Source organism: Puma concolor, chromosome D2, assembly GCF_028749965.1.
Source record: "Puma concolor isolate L17-30 chromosome D2, mPumCon1.1.hap2, whole genome shotgun sequence".
Classification (NCBI taxonomy): Eukaryota; Metazoa; Chordata; class Mammalia; order Carnivora; family Felidae; genus Puma; species Puma concolor.
In genome coordinates, this window is record NC_141677.1 from 45,789,605 (window position 1) to 45,810,414 (window position 20,810).

The window sequence follows — 20,810 nt, forward strand, 5'->3', positions numbered from 1 at the left end:
CTCCTGAACAGGTGAGATGGTGATCTGAGCAGAAATCAAGAGTCAGCCACTTAACTGACTGAGCTACCCAGGCAACCCTGAATTATATTTTTTCATGTTTTTTGCCCATTTTTCAATTAGGGTGCTTGTCTTCTTTTTTGGCTTATATGTGTTCTTTGTGTATTAAAGATAATACACCACCAAGATATTGACAAAGTCAACAGTAAGCTCTGATTGATGGGAAGACCAGACACAAATCACTTGCTTAAAATTACATACCTAAAATTTATAAAAGGAACTCAGGGATGCCAGGATACCCTGCAAAGAGATTAGAAGCATTCTGCAGAACAGATGAGGGATATATAAATTTCCATGTCCCCCAAAAGCCTCTTCTGGGACACAGTTGCACAGAATAAATCTGTTGGGGGGGGGCGGGTCATATCATACCCTCTGGAAACTCAGTTGCCCTTCCTCCAAGGCCAGTTTTCTGCGCATAAAACTGAAGCATTTCTGCACCTAGTCTAGTCTGAGCTGACTTCTTGCAATTTGGGGATGCAATTGCGCACAGTCTGCCTACAGTGTGGTACCCCAAAGCCTGGGCCAAAAGGATTTCTTGATTTATTGCTGCATGACTCTTTATATGTTAAAAAAGTAATTGATTAGGAGCAAACGGGCCAAGGCAGAGGGGAGAGTGGGACTGAAAGGGCTCTATCTCCCTTAATCCGCATCAGCTCTCCTTAGGTGTCCTCTCATCATTATTCAAATAATTACATAAAATGTATATTGTTTGTAGTAAAAATGTGTAGATGAAAGCATCTTTGGAAGACTGCAATTTAACTGAACTGGTGATACACTGTTTATTTATTTAGGGTGCAAGTGAGCGAGGAGCAGAGAGAGAGACAGAGAAGCGGAGCTCACAGGAAGCGGGGCTCGTGTGTACCCAAACTGGGACTCGTGCTTAACTTGATGCTGGGCTTGAGCTCACCTGATGCGGGACTCCAACTCACAAACTGTGAGATCGTGACCTGAGCCGAAGGCAGATGCTTAACCAACTGAGTCACCCAGGCACCCTATTTATTTATTTATTAATTTTTTTTTAGAGAGAAAGAGCACGTGAGAGTGGGGCAGAGGGGCAGAGGGAGAGAGAGAGAGAATCTTAAGCAGGTTCCATGATCACTGCAGATCCCAACTCTGGGCTGGATCCCACAGTCCTGGGATTATGACCTGAGCTGGAATTAAGAAACACTCAACCATTTGAGTCACGCAGGTGCCCCAGTAATACACTATTTAAGTGAAAAGGATTTACATGCCGTTGCTACGCAAAGTGCCTGTGCCTCTTCTGGAATTGCCATTGGGTGGAGGGAATCATCTCTCTAAAAGGTGACCTGGGCTCCCCAGTTGGGTTGGGCAAGTCTGGCTCTGGGGCTGGACAACCGGTGGAGAAGAGTGTGAGGAGAAACCCCTTGCCTGGCAAACCCTGGGTGCCTCCAAGTGCCTTATCACCTCTCAACAGCTTCACTACTAAATGACAAAAGAAGGTGGGGAGTATCTGCTTGAAATGATACTGTGGGCCTGCAACCCTGAGCGCCCTTGCCCCACCCCTGGTTTCTGTGAAGGGGGTATAGTGGATACAATGGGTACCCCCTTCTGGTGATGGGTGCATGTGGACCAGAGTGGGAGGAAGCCTGGGCCCATCATCCAGGGAGGGTTTGAAGTCTTGTCTTAAACTTCAGCCAGTCCATCTCTGCTTGTGTTTTGTTTTAGGAAGCTGATTTCAGTTCAGCTGCTTGGATGTGGGTTTCAACACCATGATGAGTTAACTTCTGAATAGGAAATTTGGAAATACAGTCTTTGTTCCATCTTGAAAAATTTAATGAAAATGTATCTACCAGATATTAAATTGTTTCCCTGCTGCAAAGTTCTGCTTATTGAATTTGGAGATGAATTGTTCTCCAAGGACAAATAGATATATTCTGGTTTTGTATTGGGTCCTGCCCAGGCCTGAAGGGGAGCCAAGGGAGTCCTCCTCCCCAACTGCCCACCTCTAAAAAGAAGACCAGGGCATGCCTTCAGGCCAGCAGGAAACATCATGGACAGTTCTTATTGCTGTTTGACTTATTCCCCCCCCCCCCACTCTTATTGCTGTTTGACTTATTTTTTCCCCTTATATATTTATATAAATATAAAAAAATATTTATATTATTTAAATATATAAATATACATATATTTATGTATATATATAGATAAACATTATATATATATATGTTTATTTATTTTTGAGAGGGGGGAGGGGCAGAGAGAGAGGGAGACACTGAATCTGAAGCAGGCTCTAGGCTCGGAGTTGTCAGCACAGAGCCAGAGGCAGGGCTCAAACCCACAAACTTCGAGATCATGACCTGCCAACCAGGAGATCATGACCTGAGTGGAAGCTGGATACTTAACCGACTGAGCCACTGAGGCGTTCTGCCCCGCCCCCCCAACTCTGTGGCTTCTGATTAACTTTTTTCATTTTTCAACATATTTGTGCACATGAAAGATCACTTTTACAGATGCAGTCACTGAGCCCCAAGACCTGTGGTGTCTGGCCCCAGATCCCGCAGCAAGTTGGGACCAGTGCTGGGACTGGAGGCTGAGTTCAGAAATGCACAGAAAGAGGACAAGATGCCAGCAGTCTTCTGTGCCTGCCAGGGGGTTCCAGCATTTTCTAGTCATCCTAGCACCAGGGGCCTCACCAGGTCCCTGAGCTAAGTGCTTCATGGAGACAAAGAGCACCTTAGTGTGGTGGTGCTGAAGCCCTATGCACAGATGCCCACCCTTTCCCACCTGCAGCAGGCACGTGGCTGATGGAGGCCCCCGGCCCCAGCTGGGACTCTGGGAACCCCCCTTCCCCATATCTGTGCCTGTGCCCTGGGAGCCAGCACCATCACAGCCGTCCTGTCCTAGAACGGCCAATCCTGTATCAAGGCTCAAATGCCTCCTCCTTCCCTGGGCTCTGCAACTGGAACCGGCTGTTGGAGCAATTCATTATGTCTATTATTGGAGTAATTAATTAGTTACCCAGGTGTCTGCCAGCCCCACCACGGGTCTGCGAAGGCAGGAACTGTTTCTTGTACTTCTTTGTAACCCCAGTGCCCAGCGCAGGAGGGCCGGAATGGTGTTCCCTCTCTTTTTTGTGACCAGTCTCCCTGTGGGCGCTGTTCCCTCTCTGAGGAGCCACAGTGCCACCCAGCGGCAAGCTGGCTGTACTGAGGGTGTTCGCCGAGGGCCCTTCCGCCCCACCCCCTGCTGGTGGGGGCCACTTACTGCCCGAGTTGACTGGTGGATCACCTTCCCCGCAGGGCTTTCCGGCACCCCACCACTTAGGGTAACGTGGAAGTGGAACGGCAGAGAAGCATGCCCACTGCCTTTGGGATCCTTGGGCACAGAGACTTGACTGCGTGTTGCTGTAGCTGGTGGAGGCGCGTGTGGTTCTCCCTGTCCTGCTGTCCTTTCTCCCTTCCCAGGCTATTAAAGTGCACTTCGAAGGCTCAGCTCAGTCACCGCCTTCTTCCCACCCTGCTCCCATGCATGCCCCCACAGATCTCTAGCTTATGCAGCCTAGATTCAAATCCCGGCTTCGCACATTATCCGTTGTGAGACTACAGGCGAGTTACTTCACTTCACTGGCCTCAGTTTATCTATAAAACGGGAATAGTAATAATACTACATGCCCCATGGGGTTGTGAGGGATAAATGAATCCAGCCTGGTAAGGTACATGTAAGTGTAGTGCCGGTTTAATTTGTACTTTTGTTCCTCAGTCACGTGTACCACTTGGGGGCAAGGACTGTGTCTGATCCATTTTACCTTCACTGCGCTAGCATCTGCCAGGAACTCAAAAGGCGCTACATCTGCCAGATGCAGGGCAACAGGCAGCCTTTGATTTGGGTCTTAGTGAGCAGTAGGTGGCAGAGGAGGTCCCTCATCCTGGTCCTGGCTGTGATACTTTCTCACTGCGTGGCCTTGGATGTGTCACACCATCTCTGGGCCTCAGTTTCCTCATGAGCAAGTGGAGGGGGTTGGGTTATACTGTTCCAAGTCCTTTCTGACCCTCTTGGGGGCCCAGGCCTCCTGATACATTTTCCCTCCCTGAACCTCCCTTACCCACAAGCCTTTGTTTGTTTGTTTGTTTGATTGGCAAGACTCTTAGTTACAGGATAAGGCTTCCCTGATCAGGTAAATAGATGAGAGCTGTACTCCAGAGAAGAAGGAGTGATTTTGGCTTTGAGAGAGAGAGGAGCAGCTCTGGGACAAAGGGAAGGGATATATTCCTTTCTTAGGAAGGAAGTATCTATTATAAGGTGAAGCCGGGAGCAGAAACACTGTAGGTCTGGGGGCACCTGGGTAGCTCAGTCAGTTAAGCATCTAACTTCAGCTCAGGTCATGATCTCGTGATTCGTGGGTTCCAGCCCCGCGTCAGGCTCTATGTTGACAGCTTGGAGCCTGGAGCCTGCTTTGGATTCTGTGTCTCCCTCTCTCTGCCCCTCCCCTGCTCATGCTCTGTCTCTGTCTCTCAAAATGATACATAAACATTAAAAAATTAAAAAAAAAAAAAAAAAAAGAAACACCATAGGTCTGGGTTCAGATGGAGGAGTAAAGGAGTAAAGGGGTGACCACCACAGCTGGGTCTAGGAGAGGATGGGGTTACCCTGGTGTATGCAGTTTCTGAGCCTGGGTACTGGCTCTCCAGACTGGTAGGAACTGATAAGAAACACTCTAACAAATATGGTGGATACTAACCCTGCAGGCAAGGAGGAAAGTCCTCTCTGATGAAAGGTGCCAAGATCTTGGGGGAAGTAGGGGCCACGAGCAGCTGAAGAATTATGTTAAACAAATCTATGATTTGTAATATAACCTACAGAAAGTAAGGGTCTAGTGGTGCCTGGGTGGCTCAGTCACTTAAGCATCCAACTTCAGCTCAGGTCATGATCCCACAGTTTGGAGGCTGGAGCCCCACGTTGGGCTCTGTGCTGACAACTCAGAGCTTGGAGCCTGCTTCCGATTCTGTGTCTCCCTCCCTCTCTGCCCCTCCCCCTACTTGTGCTCTATCCCTCTCCCTCAAAAATGAATAAATAAACATTAAAAAAATTTTTTTAAAAGAAAAGTAAAGGTCTAAACACGTGTGAATTTTCTAATTCTGAATGGATTCTTCAAAGCTATTTTCTTCACCTTATCTGTTTTTAGACCCATATCTTGAATTTTTAATTTGTGCTATTAATTTTTCACCTTCTGAGTCTTCAATTTCTGGTTGTTGGTTTTTTTTAGATTTTATTTTTAGGTAATTTCTCCAGCCAACATGGGGCTCAGACTTAGAACTCCAAGATCAGGAGTTGTATGCTCTACTGACTGAGCCAGCCAGGCACCCCAATTTCTGTTTTTTTTTTTTAGTTTCCAACTTTGTATCAAAAATTCAATTTTTAGGGGCACCTGGGTGGTTCAGTTGGTTAGGCAACTGACTTCGGCTTAGGTCATGATCTCACAGTTTGTGGGTTCGAGCCCTGTGTCAGGCTCTGTGCTGACAGCTCAGAGCCTGGAGCCTGCTTCAGATTCTGTGTCTCCCCCTCTTTCTACTCCTACCCTGCTCACGCTCTGTGTCCCTCTGTCTCTCAATAATAAATGTTAAAAAATTTTTTTAATTCAATTTTTATCCTAATGATCATACTAAGATAGCTTTTTTTCTCATTTATGTCTAATAATTCCCCTGTCTGGACAGTCTGTGGAAACTCTATCATCTATTGTTTATGTTGGTTCTTGTTCTTTATCTCCTTCTGTGTCTAATTGTCTTTGTGTGCTGAAAATTGTAATTGAAAATTTTATTGGGGTAATTTTTAAGTCTTTAAAAAAATTTTTTTTAAATGTTTATTTCTTTTTTTTGAGAGAGAGAGACACACACAAGAGTGTGAGCAGGGGAGGAGCAGAGAGAGAGAGAGAGAGACACAGAATCCAAAGCAGGCTCCAGGCTCCGAGCTGTCAGCCCAGAGCCCGATGTGGGGCTCGAATTCACAGACCATGAGATCATGACCTGAGCCGAAGTTGGACGCTTAACTGACTGAGCCACCCAGGCACCCCTAGTCTTTTTTTTTTTTTAAGTATATTTATTTATTTTGAAAGAGAGAGAGAGAGTAGGGGCGGGGCAGAGAGAAAGAGTGAAAGAGAATCCCAATCAGGCTCTGTGCTGTCAGGGCAGAGCCCAACTTAAGGCTCGATCCCACAACCAACTATGAAATCATGACCTGAGTTGAAATCAAGAGTTGGATACTTAAGCGACTGAGTCACCCAGGAGCCCCTAGTGGGGTAATTTTCAGACTAGGATAGTATCATCTTCCTACGGAAAGGATTTTCATGGACTTTTGCAGATGGGGAGGGGCATTAGCAATCCAGAAGCACCTTAAGCATTTTTAGTGCCTGAGATTTTTCTGAATCACCCAGAGTACTTGAAACTGAGCTGAAATATGGGAGAAAGCTTACTCTTCCTTCCTTCCTTCAGTTTACTCTTCCTTCCAGGGTGCAGCCACTCAGGATTACAGTCCTAAGCATGGGGTAGTTTTCCAGAATTGCTCCTGCCTTGCAAAGCCCTAGATTCCAACTTACATGACCCTAGCTCCCTCAGCTTTTTAGCCACCTCTTCTCATTGCAAAACTGGCCCAAATACTGAGCTCTCCTCTCTGGAGTTTCACCTTTTCTGAGCTATTGTCTCTTGCCAATAATTGGCAAGGTGATTCCTTGCTACTTGTTAGCTTTTTTTTCTGTTACAGGAAAAAGCTTTTTATATTTAATATGAATTATTTTAGTTGTCTTCAGTAGGAGGGTAGTTCTGAATTATGTAGCTCACTATTTCTGAAAGTGAGGGTTCTTTACTTGGTTTAAAATTGTTTAATGGCTTGGTATCTCTCTAGAAGATTGTGGAATGCGGGAAGGCTGATAGCACCGATGATCTGAAATCATATATTAGATACCCAAATACAATGATTTTTAAAAATTTTATTTTAATTCCAGTGTAATTAACAGACAGTGTTATATTAGCTTCGGGTGTACAATATAGTGATTCAGCAATTCTGAACATTACTCAGTGCTTGTCACAATAAGTGTCCTCTTAATCCCCTTCACCTACTTCGCCCATAGCCCCACAGACCTCCCCTCTGGTTGCCATCAGTTTCTTCTCTATAGTTAAGAGTCGGTTTTTTTAGTTTGTCTCCTTTTTCCTCTTTTCGTTTGTCAAAGTACAATGATTTTGAGTATTTTTCTTATAATTCAATACTGAGGCACTGAAAATTATATGTAACTATTTGCTCCAGGATTTCTGATCTTAGAAAGCTGGGTTTTGGAAATTTTTTAAAAAATGTTTTATTTATTTTTTTGAGAGAGACAGAGAGAGAGAGAGCAAGCTAGGAAGGGACACAGACAGAGGGAGACACAGAATCCAAAGCAGGCTCCAGGCTCTGAGCTGTCAGCACAGAGCCTGACGCAGGACTCGAACTCACGAACCATGAGATCATGACCTGAGCCGAAGTCAGACGCTTAGCTGACTGAGCCACCCAGACGCCCCTGGTCTTTGGAAATTTTAATTGTGAATGTTTGAACGTTTTTTAATTTTAATTGTGAAATTGTGAATGTTTAATTGTGAATGTTTTTAATTGTGAATGTTATAAGGAAATTTATAATAGAATTTTTTAAAGTTTATTTCTTTATGTTGAGAAAAAGTGAGAGAGAAAATGAGCAGAAGAGGGGTGGAGGGAGTGGGGGACAGAGGATCCCAAGCAGGCTCTGTGCTGACAGCAGAGAGCCTGATGTGGGGCTTGAACTCACAAACTGTGAGATCATGACTTGAGACAAAGGTGAGTCAATCAGTTGATTGAGCCAGCCAGGCTGTCTGTCCCTATAACAGAATTATTGATAATTAAAAATGCTATGTTATGGTTATATTGGTTATGTTGGCATGGTGAGATAGCTAGTGATTTTTACCCACTGGTTTTTGCATCTTTATATTTTTATGATTTCCTAAAATGAACATTTATTACTTTTGTAACAAAAGTTGGCTTATGAAATAAAATTGGCTGCTCTTATTATGTTGCATTGAAATTTTTATCTACATAAATAATACACCATTCAGATTTAAGATGTTTTTATGAATATCTAGTATATGTTAGCTTCTTTCAGACATATATTTTCATTAATGCTTGTAAGTGTTTAAGGTTCAATCACAAATGCAGTGAAAGTAGGGACAAAGCAGTCTGAGCTCCTTTCAAAAAGAAATCAAGGGTGGGGCACCTGGGTGGCTCAGTCAGTTGAGTGTCTGACTTCGGCTCAGGTCATGATCTCAAGGTTTGTGAGTTCAAGCCTTGCATCGGGCTTTGTGCTAACAGCTTGGAGCCTGGAGCCTGCTTCGGATTCTGTGTCTCTGCCTCTCTCTGCCCCTCCCCCACTTGTGCTTGCTCTCTCTCTCTCTCTCTCTCTCTCTCTCAAAAACAAATAAACATGAAAAAAAAGAAATCAAGTGAACAGATTGATTGATGCAAGATAAACGGTATGATTTTCATAGTCAGAAAATATCTCCAACATATTAAAGGCTAAGTGATGGATACTATAATTTACCCTAGTAAAACATGTTGAATTATAAAAATTATACAAATACTACAAAAATAGATGATATGAGAATGGGAAAATAACAGTAATATTCCTATACTCTGCTGCAGCAACAGTTAACATATTAAGATATGCAGGCAGTTGGATTATCAATTCCAACCACCTGCTCCCTTCCCTATAAGAGGATTATATGTGTAATCTGCAGTGCCTTCCCAAAGGTAGAGTGTACTTTCCTACTCCGTTGTCAATATGACTTGCTTTGAAATGTGAGCAGGAGTAATATATACCACAGTCAAGCAGAAACTTTAAGAACCATTAGATAGTTCAGTCTCATCTCTTGCTTGTTTCCCTTGGCCATAAAAATGTCATTTCCTAAACAGGGACCGATCCTTCAGGTTGGTCTCAGAATGAGAAGAAACATGAAGCAGAGCCACCACCACTAATTCATAGATACCAACATGTATTGCGAATGAGAAATGTGTATTATTGTAAGTCAATGAGATTAGGGTGGGGGGATGTTTGTTACCACACCAAAGCTAACTAATACATTATTTCCTCACAAATACAGTAGCAACTCTCTTACACTGAATTGTACTTTTTAAAAAAAATTATTTAAAAAAAATTTTAACATGTATTTATTATTGAGAGACAGAGAGTGAGCAGGGGAGGGGCAGAGAGAGAGGGAGACACAGAATCTGAAGCAGGTTCCAGGCTCTGAGCTGTCAGCACAGAGCCTGACGTGGGGCTTGAACTCACAAACTGCGAGATCATGGCCTGAGCCGAAGTCAGAGGCTTAACTGACTGAGCCACCCAGGCGTCCCCCCCAAATTTATTTTTAAGTAATCTCTACACCCACTGTGAGGCTCAAACTTAAAACCCTGAAATCAAGAGTTATATGCTCCGCTGACTGAGCCAACCTTGTGCTCCTGTTTTGTTTTGTTTTTTTTTTTTAGGTAATCTCTATGCCCAATGTGGGGCTTGAACTATGATCCAGAGATCAAGAGTTGCATGCTCTGCTGACTGAACCAGCCAGATACACCTTAACTGAACTGTACTTAACTGACTTTCCAGATTGACAAGTGTTCTCTTTTCCTTCTTTAAAACATACTCACACACTCACACACACACACACACACACACACACACACACACAAACAATGCCCGTGGCATTGAATATCCAAGGCTGGTAGGCTACTTTCCATCATGAGTGTTCAAGTCTGCCTGATTAGCCAACAAAGTGACCCAAATCAAGATACATGCGAGGGCTGTCATACAAACTAGTTTGAGGTTCTGAGGTGGTTGGCTGTGACTCAGTGTTAAGAGAGAGAGCTCTGGAGGGAAGCTGCCAAAAACCAAATTTCAACTTTACCATGTGGTAAATATGTGACCTTGGTCAAATTACTAACACAGACACCAATATTGAGAGCTACTCATTTTCAAGGACTCTTTCAGAGAACGGTAAATAGTAATCTAGTCCTGAGCTGGCTCTCCAAGGGTCATTAGCATCAAGATCTCCCCACAATGACAATATCTTCCATTAGAATTGAGTGCATTTTGCTGGAGAATTGCAGGCGTGGTGAATTTCCAGTGTGGGAGGAGGCATCCAGCTTTCTGCTCTTCATACATATTCCTATAAAAAAGGCTTGTCAGTGGGATTCTCTCAGCAAGTGCAGCATGTGACCATGGATGCCTCCGTCAGCTCTGTGGCCCTTTGTCACTCAGGAGGCTATGTCACCACCATTGGAACAAAGTTCTGTGCTATGAACTGGAAAGATCAGTCAGCAGTTGTCCTGGCCACAGTAGATAAAGACAAGAAAACTGATCTGCTGAGAGATACTTTGCTGGCACCATGGCTGAGGAAATGGCCCCCACAGTTCTGGAGTCGCACCAGGGGTCCCTGTACTCCCTCTTTCCTGACCACTGTCTGGAAAAGTACTGTGACCAGTAGTTTGGATGGTCCCTGGGCCAAAAAATCTATTACATTGACAGCTTGTCCTACTCCGTGGAAGCCTTTGACTATGACCTGCAGATAGGAAAGATCTCCTACTGCAGATGTGTTCACAAGCTGGAAAAAGAACAATTCCCAGGTGGAATGTGTATTGATACTGAGAGGAAGTTCTGGGTGGCCTGTCACAATGGAGAAAGAGTGATGCACTTAGATCCTGAGACAGGGAAGAGACTCCAAACTGTGAAGGAGCCTGTTGATGAAACAACTTCATGCTCCTTCTGAGGGCAGGACTTCTCTGAAATGTTTATGACCTGTGCCCAGGATGGAATGGACCCCATGCATGGGTCTTCTGCAGCAACCTGAAGCTGGTGGAATTTTCAAGATAACTGGCCCAGGAGTCAGAGGAATTCCTCTTTATCCCTATGTCAGGTCTTCTTTCCTACTGGAAGAACTTTTGTTAAATAAAAAGTGATTTGAAGACTTTTGAAGCTCTAGAAAATTCTAGAGCTAAAATTTCAATCTAGTTACAAAAAAATGTATAAAGAAATTATATTATGAGTAGGGTTACATTTTTATTTACAATTTTTAAAGGTAGATCATTTTAGTAAGGGGTAACAGGTAGTTTTTTTATTTTATTTTTTTATTTTTAAAAATTTACATGCAAATTAGTTAGCGTACAGTGAAACAGTGATTTCAGGAGTAGATTCCTTAATGCCCCTTACCCATTTAGCCCATCCCCCCTCCCACAACCCCTCCAGCAAGCTTCAGTTTGTTCTCCATATTTATGAATCTCTTCTGTTTTGTCTCCCTCCTTGTTTTTATATTATTTTTGTTTCCCTTCCCTTATGTTCATCTGTTTTGCCTCTTAAAGTCCTCATATGAGTGAAGTCATATGATTTTTGTCTTTCTCTGACTGACTAATTTCACTTAGCATAATACCCTCCAGTTCCATCCACATAGTTGCAAATGGCAAGATTTCATTCTTTTTGATTGCTGAGTAATACTCCATTGTATATATATACCACATCTTCTTTATCCATTCATCCATCGATGGACATTTGGGCTCTTTCCATACTTTGGCTATTGTTGATAGTGCTGCTATAAACACGGGGGTGCATGTGTCCCTTCGAAACAGCACACCTGTATCCTGTGGATAAATGCCTAGTAGTGCAATTGCTGGGTGGTAGGGTAGTTCTATTTTTAGTTTTGTGAGGAACCTCCATACTGTTTTTCAGAGTGGCTGCACCAACTTGCATTGCCACCAACAATACAAAAGAGATCCTCTTTCTCCGCATCCTCACCAACATCTGTTGTTGCCTGAGTTGTTAATGTTAGCCATTCTGACAGGTGTAAGGTTGTATCTCCTTGTGGTTTTGATTTGTATTTCCCTGATGATGAGTGATGGGCATTTTTTTCATGTGCCAGATGCCATATATCCAGTTGGCCATCTGGATGTCTTCTTTGGAGAAGTGTCTATTCATGTCTTTTGCCCATTTCTTCACTGGATTATTTTTTTGGGTGTTGAGTTTGATAAGTTCTTTACAGATTTTGAATACTAACCCTTTATCTGACATGTCATTTGCAAATATCTTCTCCCATTCCATTGGTTGCCTTTTAGTTTTGCTGATTGTTTCCTTTGCTGTGCAGAAGCTTTTTATTTTGATGAGGTCCCAGTAGTTCATTTTTGCTTTTCTTTCCCTTGCCTCCAGAGACATGTTGAGTAAGAAGTTGCTGCGGCCAAGATCAAAGAGGTTTTTGCCTGCTTTCTCCTTGAGGATTTTGATGGCTTCCTGTCTTATGTTTACGTCTTTCATCCATTTTGAGTTTATTTTTGTGTATGGTGTAAGAAAGTGGTCCAGGTTCATTCTTCTGCATGTCGCAGTCCAGTTTTCCCAGCACCACTTGCTGAAGAGACTGTCTTTACTCCATTGGCTATTTTTTCCTGCTTTGTCAAAGATTAGTTGGCCATATGTTTGTGGGTCCATTTCTGGGTTCTCTATTCTGTTCCATTGATCTGAGTGTCTGTTCTTGTGCCAGTACCATACTGTCTTGATTACAGCTTTGTAATATAGCTTGAAGTCTGGGATTGTGATGCCTCCTGCTTTGGTTTTCTTTTTCAAGATTGCTTTGGCTATTTGGGGTCTTTTCTGGTGCCATACAAATTTTGGGATTATTTGTTCTAGCTCTGTGAAGAATGCTGGTGTTACTTTGATAGGGATTGCATTGAATATGTAGGTTGCTTTGGGTAGTATCGACATTTTAACAATATTTGTTCTTCCTATCCAGGAGCATGGAATCTTTTTCCATTTTTTTGTGTCTTCCTCAATTTCTTTCATAAGCTTTCTATAGTTTTCAGTGTATAGATTTTTCACCTCTTTGTTTAGATTTATTCCTAGGTATTTTATGGTTTTTTGTGCAACTGTAAATGGGATCGATTCCTTGATTTCTCTTTCTATTGCTTCATTGTTGGTATATAGGAATGCAACCGATTTCTGTGTGTTGATTTTATATGCTGCAACTTTGCTGAATTCATGAATCAGCTCTAGCAGTTTTTTGGTGGAATCTTTAGGGTTTTCCATTTAGAGTATCATGTCATCTGCAAAGAGTGAAAGTTTGACTTCCTCCTGGCCTATTTGGATGCCTTTTATTTCTTTGTGTTGTCTGCAGAGGCTAAGACTTCCCATACTATGTTGAATAACAGTGGCGAGAGTGGACGTCCCTGTCTTGTTCCTGACCTTAGGGGGAAAGCTCTCAGTTTTTCCCCATTGAGGATGATATTAGCCTTGGGTCGTTCATATATGGCTTTTATGACCTTGAGGTATGCCCTTCTATCCCTACTTTCTTGAGGGTTTTTATCAAGAAAGGATGCTATATTTTGTCAAATGCTTTCTCTGCATGTATTGAGAGGATCCTATGGTTCTTGTCCTTTCTTTTGTTGATGTGATGAATCACGTTAATTGTTTTGCGGATATTGAACCAGCCCTGCATCCCAGGTATACATCCCGCTTGGTCATGGTGAATAATTTTTTTAATGTATTGTTGGATCCGGTTGGCTAATATCTTATTGAGGATTTCTGCATCCATGTTCATCAGGGAAATTGGTCTATAGTTCTCCTTTTTTAGTGTGGTCTCTGGTTTTGGAATCAAGGTAATGCTGGCTTCATAGAAAGAGTTTGGAAGTTTTCCTTCTGTTTCTATTTTTTGGAACAGTTTCACGAGAATAGGTGTTAACTCTTCCTTAAATGTTTGGCAGAATTCCCCTGGAAAGCCATCTGGCCCTGGACTCTTGTTTTTTGGCAGATTTTTTATTACTAAGTCGATTTCCTTACTGGTTATGGGTCTGTTCAAATTTTCTATTTCTTCCTGTTTCAGTTTTGGTAGTGTATATGTTTCTAGGAATTTGTCCATTTCTTCCAGATTACCCATTTTATTGGCATATAATTGCTCATAATATTCTCTTATTGTTTTTATTTCTGTTGTGTTGGTTGTGATCTCTCCTCTTTCATTCTTAATTTTATTTATTTGGGTCCTTTCCTTTTTCTTTTTGATCAAACTGGCTAGTGGTTTATCAATTTTATTAATTCTTTCAAAGAACCAGCTTCTGGTTTCATTGATCTGTTCAACTGGTTGTTTTTTTTTTTTTTTTTTTGGGTTTTATTTGCTGTTCTTTTTCCAGCTCCTTAAGGCATAAGGTTAGATTGTGTATCTGAGATCTTTCTTCCTTCTTTAGGAAGGCCTGGATTGCTATATACTTTCCTCTTATGACCGCCTTTGCTGCGTCACAGAGGTTTTGGGTTGTGGTGTTATCATTTTCATTGACTTCCATATACTTTTTAATTTCCTCTTTAACTGCTTGGTTAGCCCATTCATTCTTTAGTAGGGTGTTCTTCAGTCTCCAAGTATTTATTACCTTTCCATTTTTTTTCTTGTGGTTCATTTCGAGTTCCATACCGTTGTGGTCTGAAAATATGCATGGTATGATCTTGATCTTTTTGTACTTACTTAGGGCTGATTTGTGTCCCAGTATATGGTCTATTCTGGAGAACATTCCATATGCACTGAAGAAGAATGTATATTCTGCTGCTTTAGGATGAAATGTTCTGAATACATCTGTTAAGTCCATCAGGTCCAGTGTGTCATTCAAAGCCATTGTTTCCTTGTTGATTTTTTTATTAGATGATCTGTTCATTGCTGTGAGTGGGGTGTTGAAGTCTCCTATTATTGTGGTATTACTATCAATGAGTTTCTCTATGTTTATGATTAATTGATTTATACATTTGGGTGCTCTCACATTTGGCACATAAATGTTTACACTTGTTAGGTCTTCTTGGTGGATAGACCCCTTGATTATGATATAATGCCTTTCTGCATCTCTTGATACAGTCTTTATTTTAAAGTCTAGATTGTCTGATATAAGTATGGCTACTCTGGCTTTCTTTTGTTGACTATTAGCATGATAGATGGTTCTCCATCCCCTTATTTTCAATCTGAAGGTGTCTTTAGGTCTAAAGTGGGTCTCTTGTAAACACCATATAGGTGGATCTTATTTTCTTATCCATTCTGTTACCCTATGTCTTTTGATTGGAGCATTGAGTCCATTGACATTTAGAGTGAGTACTGAAAGATATGAATTTATTGTCATTATGTTTCTTATAGAGTTGGAGTTTCTGGTAGTGTTCTCTGGTCCTTTCTAATCTTTTGTTTCTTTGGATATATAGATAGATAGATAGATATAGATATAGATATAGATATATTTTTTTTCCATCTTTTCTCCCCTCAGAAAGTCCCCCTTAAAATTTCTTGCAGGGCTGGTTTAGTGGTCACAAACTCCTTTAATTTTTGTATGTCTGGGAAACTTTTTATCTCTCCTTCTATTTTGAATGACAGCCTTGCTGGATAAAGAATTCTTGGCTGCATATTTTTCTGATTCAGCACATTGAATATATCCTGCCACTCTTTTCTGGCCTGCCAAGTTTCTGTGGATAGGTCTGCTGCAAACTTGATCTGTCTTCCCTTGTATGTTAGGGACTTTTTTTCCCTTGCTGTTTTCATGATTCTCTCCTTGACTCAGTATTTTGTGAATTTGACTATGATATGCTTTGTTGATGGTCGGTTTTTGTTGAATCTAATGGGGGTCCTCTGTGCTTCCTGGATTTTGACGTGTGTCTTTCCCTAGGTTAGGAAAGTTTTCCGCTATGATTTGCTCACATAACCCTTCTACCCCTATTTCTCTCTCTTCCTTTTATGGGACCCCTATGATTCTGATGTTGTTCCTTTTTAATGAGTCACTGATTTTTCTAATTCTTAAATCGTGCTTTTTGGCCTTAATCTCCCTCTTTTTTTCTGCTTCATTGTCCTCTATAAGTTTGTCCTTGATATCTCTGATTCTCTGTTCTGCCTCGTCCATCCTTGCTGCCGCTGCATCCATCCGTGATTACAGCTCAGTTATAGCATTTTTAATTTCATTCTGGCTATTTTTTACTTCTTTTATCTCCGCAGAAAGGGCTTCTAATCTATTTTCTACTCCAGCTAGTATTCTTATTATCGTGATTCTAAATTCTGGTTCAGACATCTTGCTTGTATCTGTGTTGGTTAAATCCTGGCTGTCGTTTCTTTGTGCTCTTTCTTTTGGGGTGAATTCCTTCGTTTTGTCATTTTGAAGGGAGAAAAGGAATTAACGAGGTAGAAAAATTGAAATTAAAAAAATTAAAATTAAAAAATATTAAAATTAAAAATTAAACACACACACACAAATCAAATGATGCTAGGTCCTAGGTGTGTTTTGGTCTGGGTGTTGAAAGTGGTTTGACAGGGGCGCCTGGGTGGCTCAGTCGGTTGAGCGTCCGACTTCGGCTCAGGTCACGATCTCGCGGTCCGTGAGTTTGAGCCCTGCGTCGGGCTCTGGGCTGATGGCTCAGAGCCTGGAGCCCACTTCCGATTCTGTGTCTTCCTCTCTCTCTGCCCCTCCCCCGTTCATGCTCTGTCTTTCTCTGTCTCAAAAATAAACATAAAAAAAAAAAAAAAGAAAGTGCTTTGACAGATTAGAGAAAAAAAAGGGGAGGGAAGGAAATCGTTTGAGAATTTGAAAAAATGAATACACTGAAGTAGACTAAAGTGAGATGATGGGGTAAAATAGAATTTGAAAAAATATACACAGAAGTAAAGAATATAGTAGAAAAAACTTAAATAAAAATATTTTTAATAAAAATTAAAAATAAATATGAATTTTTTCATTTTTCTGTATTTAAGAAAAAAGAAATGAAAAAGAGAAAAAAGATAAAAAAGGGGAAAAAAAGAAATTGTTTGAAAATTTGGAAGAGTGAATACATTGTCATAGACTAAAATAAATTGATGGAAGTAAAATAGAATTTGAAAAAATTTACATAAAAGTAAAAAAACATAGTAATAACAATTAAAGAAAGGTATTCTTAATAAAAATTGAAAATTAAAATGAATTTTTTCTCTTTATTCAAGAAAAAGAAAAGAATTGTAAAAGAGAAAAAGAAAAAAGAAAAAAGAAAGAAAGAAAATTGAATAGATGAACCTGCTAACAGATTGAAGTAGGACTGAAATTGCTTTGTTTTCCCCTAGAAGTCAGTCTACATAGCTCTTTATAGTCCATAAATTAAGCCGGCGGTGAGACAGGAGCTCTTGAGGAGCGAATTTGGCCCAGTTGGGCGGGGCTCAGTGTAACGGCTCTGCTCTCCACTAGATGGTGCTGCTAGCCTACTGGGGTGAATTGTTGCAGCGCTTGTAGGTGCGTATGTGCATGCGCAGGAGTGGTGAAAATGGAGTCATCCAGCCACCCAGTCTGTTCTTCCAGATCGGCAATCATGCACCGGTCCTCCGTTTTCAACTCTCGTCCACTCCCCGCCTTTCCAGTCTCCGTGACCAGGCCCCAGGCAGATACCTCTCTCCCGAGTTTTGTCTCAGATGTGGCTGTTTTGCCCAGCCCCTTACTTCCGAAGGACTGCGGCTTTGACCCGTTCCACCCCTCTGAGGGAGGGTCTCACCGAACAATGGCCAAATGAGCAATGGCTGAATGAGCAATGGCCGAATGTCAGCTGCACCCAGGAACGCCCGCTGGACCCTGCTGTTGCCGGTGCCCGGAGACTGCGGCCAGGTGTCAGCCCATCCCAGAAAAAGTTCGCAAGACAGTGTAGCAGCAGTGTTTCAGGGATTATGGGAAATCACAACACACATCTGGCACCAGGCTTCACTCTTAACGACCTTGTTCAGCTCCAGCGAATGTGGCCATTTTCGGGGGTCTGCTGGGACTAGGTGGCTTCAACAGTCCATACCAAATGTCCTTCCAGCAGTGGAACCGCTTTTCCCTGTGTGGCCTGAGAACCTCCCGGACCCCACTCTGTTCCGGACCCCACCCTTCCCACCAGAGCACTGCCAGGTATTGAGCTGTGGAGTTGCATCCTTTGCGCTCCCCTTGTTTACAGTCTTAATGGAATTTAAACCTTCTCCTTTCTCCCTTTTCAGTTTAGTCCCTGTGGCTGTTTCCAATTTTCCACTTTCTCTCCAGCTGCTTTTCGGGAGGGGTGCTTTTCCCCGTATTCTACCCCCTTCCCCCAGTCCTCTCTCCGCCTGCAAAAGTGGCTTCCTGCCCACCGGCAGCTTCTCTCTCCCCAAGTTCACCTCTCCGTGCCATGTACCTGCTGAATTCTGTGGTTCAGGTTGTGCAGATTGTTGTGTTAATCCTCCAATCATTTTTCTAGGTGTGTAGGATGGTTTAGTGTTGGTCTGGCTGTATTTCATGGACGCGAGACACACAAAAAACATCCATGCTGTTCTGCCATCTTGGCTCCTCCCCCCAAATCTCCTCCTTATTTTTAACCTAAGCAACCAATATGGATCCTTTGTCCATAACCTAATCTGTTGTGACCATGTCACAAGTCCCAGGGACATTTGTTTTTCTCACCCTTTAGTAGACAGTGCTTTGAAGGTTCCCTGGGTGTTACACCAGCCTCACACCTCCACAGAGGGGTCAAGCAGGTCCCCATTTCCACCTATGATAAATGTACCATATGAAAACTTATTTCCTTGAGACGCTTTTGATGGCAAGTAGGGAATTGGAATTCTCAAGGCTTTTGCTTGTTCTCGAGAAATGAGTTTTTCAAGAAACCCGTTGGGTGACTCAACAAGAGGCTATAAGGGACATAAAAACACCGGGGTTGTTTCACAAAATGTGGAATTAAAAAACCCAAACACTTATAGATGGAAATATTACTTTGTAAAATACATGGTTTCAAATACGAGTAGTTAAATTAATAAACTAGATGAACACAGACATAACTATTTCTTCTATGTCTCAAAAGTTTTACATATTCATGATGAATAAAAGTTGGGAAAATTGAGATATTTTGGTAAGGGGTTGTCATGCACTGGGTTATATAAGGTGGTTTTTCAGTTACAGAAGGAGACTCATTTCCTGAGAAGACTCTGACTCCCCTTGTCCTTCCACATTTTATTTTATTTTTTTAAATATTTTATTTTATTTTATTTTTTAACTTTGTGAAGTCACTCCTCTTTCTTTCTTTTTTTTAAATTTTTTAATGTTTATTTATTTGACAGACAGAGCATGAGTGGGGGAGGGACAGAGAGAGACCGAGACACAGAATCTGAAGCAGGCTCCAGGCTCTGAGCTGTCAGCACAGAGCCTGACGCGGGGCTCCAACTCACAAACCGCGAGATCGTGACCTGAGCCGAAGTCAGACGCTCAACTAACTGAGCCACCCAGGTGCCCCAGTCACTCCTCTTTCTATTGCTCTTGATTAGTTTTCCCACTTTTTCCACACAAAGAGTTTTCTGGAATATGCTCTGGATTTGGTCTCCGGTCGTTGACCATCCTCAGGTACCACTGGCTCTGCTCCCCTTTTATCTGAGGTTCTGCTGGCTTCTCACTGATTCTCTTCCCCTAGTTTTATACATCCTTCATGATACATGGGAACAACTGCTCAAGTGCAGGAGACAAGGCAAACCCAACTCTAACGACCTCAAACATTAGGAGTCAGGGAGTCAATTTCCTTTTTCATTACCTCCTTAGCCTGGAGGGATACTACAGTGGTTTCTACTTGGAGTTTCCTATTACAATAAACACTCTTTAAATCCTGGAGCAGCTCCATGGCAGTCAGGCTGTGGGGAAATGACCCTGATGTCTGCTGCCTCATAGGACCTGCCGTTGACACTGGTCAAGTCTTCAATTGTCACCTGGTGCTATTAAGGCCATGATTAGTGGACCAAGTTGGTGGTCTGAGTATCAAGGAATCAGTTCTATCTCAGAGTGAGGGTCAATTGTAACTGAAAGTTTGGGGGGAATCCTCTCTACCTGGCATAGTTACCTGGCAAAATCACCACAGGTTTTTGGTGAAAGACTAGGAAGAAGGTGCATAGTATGCACTTGTGCTGTTGAAGTTCGTCAGGGGCCTCTTAAGTCTGCAAATAGGCTTACCAGGGGCTGCAACTCTAGTAAAGTTGGGCCTCTATTCACCAGACCTAAAGTACATTTGATTATACAGTTTATATGCAGTTGGATGATGCTGTTGACCAAATATTTCCTACTCTCTACCTTCAGGGCACCTGCCTGTTTGCACTTCTTACCCCCTTGTGCTTTAGTGGGGAACACATGACTAGTTCTGGCCAATCAGTTATGATCAGATGACATGTGCCACTCAGGACCAAAGCGTCTGGTCGCCAATTTGTCACCTTTCAGAACAATTCCTCTGCTTGTGAGTCTGGCAATGTTCAAGATCGTGACGGTCCCATCAGCCTAGATCCTAGAGCGAAAAAGTCAAGTGAAAGGGATCTGGCAACTAGCAATAGATACACAACATGAACAAGAAATAAACTTTTGTTATCTTATATCATTAAGATTTTGACATAATCGGGGCACCTGGCTGGCTCAGTTGGTTAAATGTTTGACTTCAACTCAGGTCATGATCTCTGGTTTGTGAGTTCGAGCCCTGCATCTGGGCTCTCTGCTGTCAGCATGAAGCCCACTTTGGATCCTCTGTCTCCCTCTCTCTCTGCCCCTCTCAGAAAGAAAGTCAGGCACTCTCTCTCTCTCTCTCTCTCTCTGTCTCTCTCTCGTGCACGCCACCAATGAATAAAATGAATAAAAACATTTATTCAAATGTTTTGAATGAACAAAAATGAATAAAACATTAAAGAAATTTAAAAAAAGATTTTGACATAATCTAGCGTACTTTTGTTTTTGTTGCCTTTTTTTTCATTACTCAACAAAGCTTCATTTTT

General features: G+C 42.2%; 1 pseudogene; it reads left to right on the forward strand.

Moving 5' to 3' along the window:
• Positions 1-10,244: 10,244 nt before the first annotated feature.
• LOC112854367 (regucalcin-like) lies at positions 10,245-11,019 on the forward strand (annotated as a pseudogene).
• Positions 11,020-20,810: the final 9,791 nt, after the last annotated feature.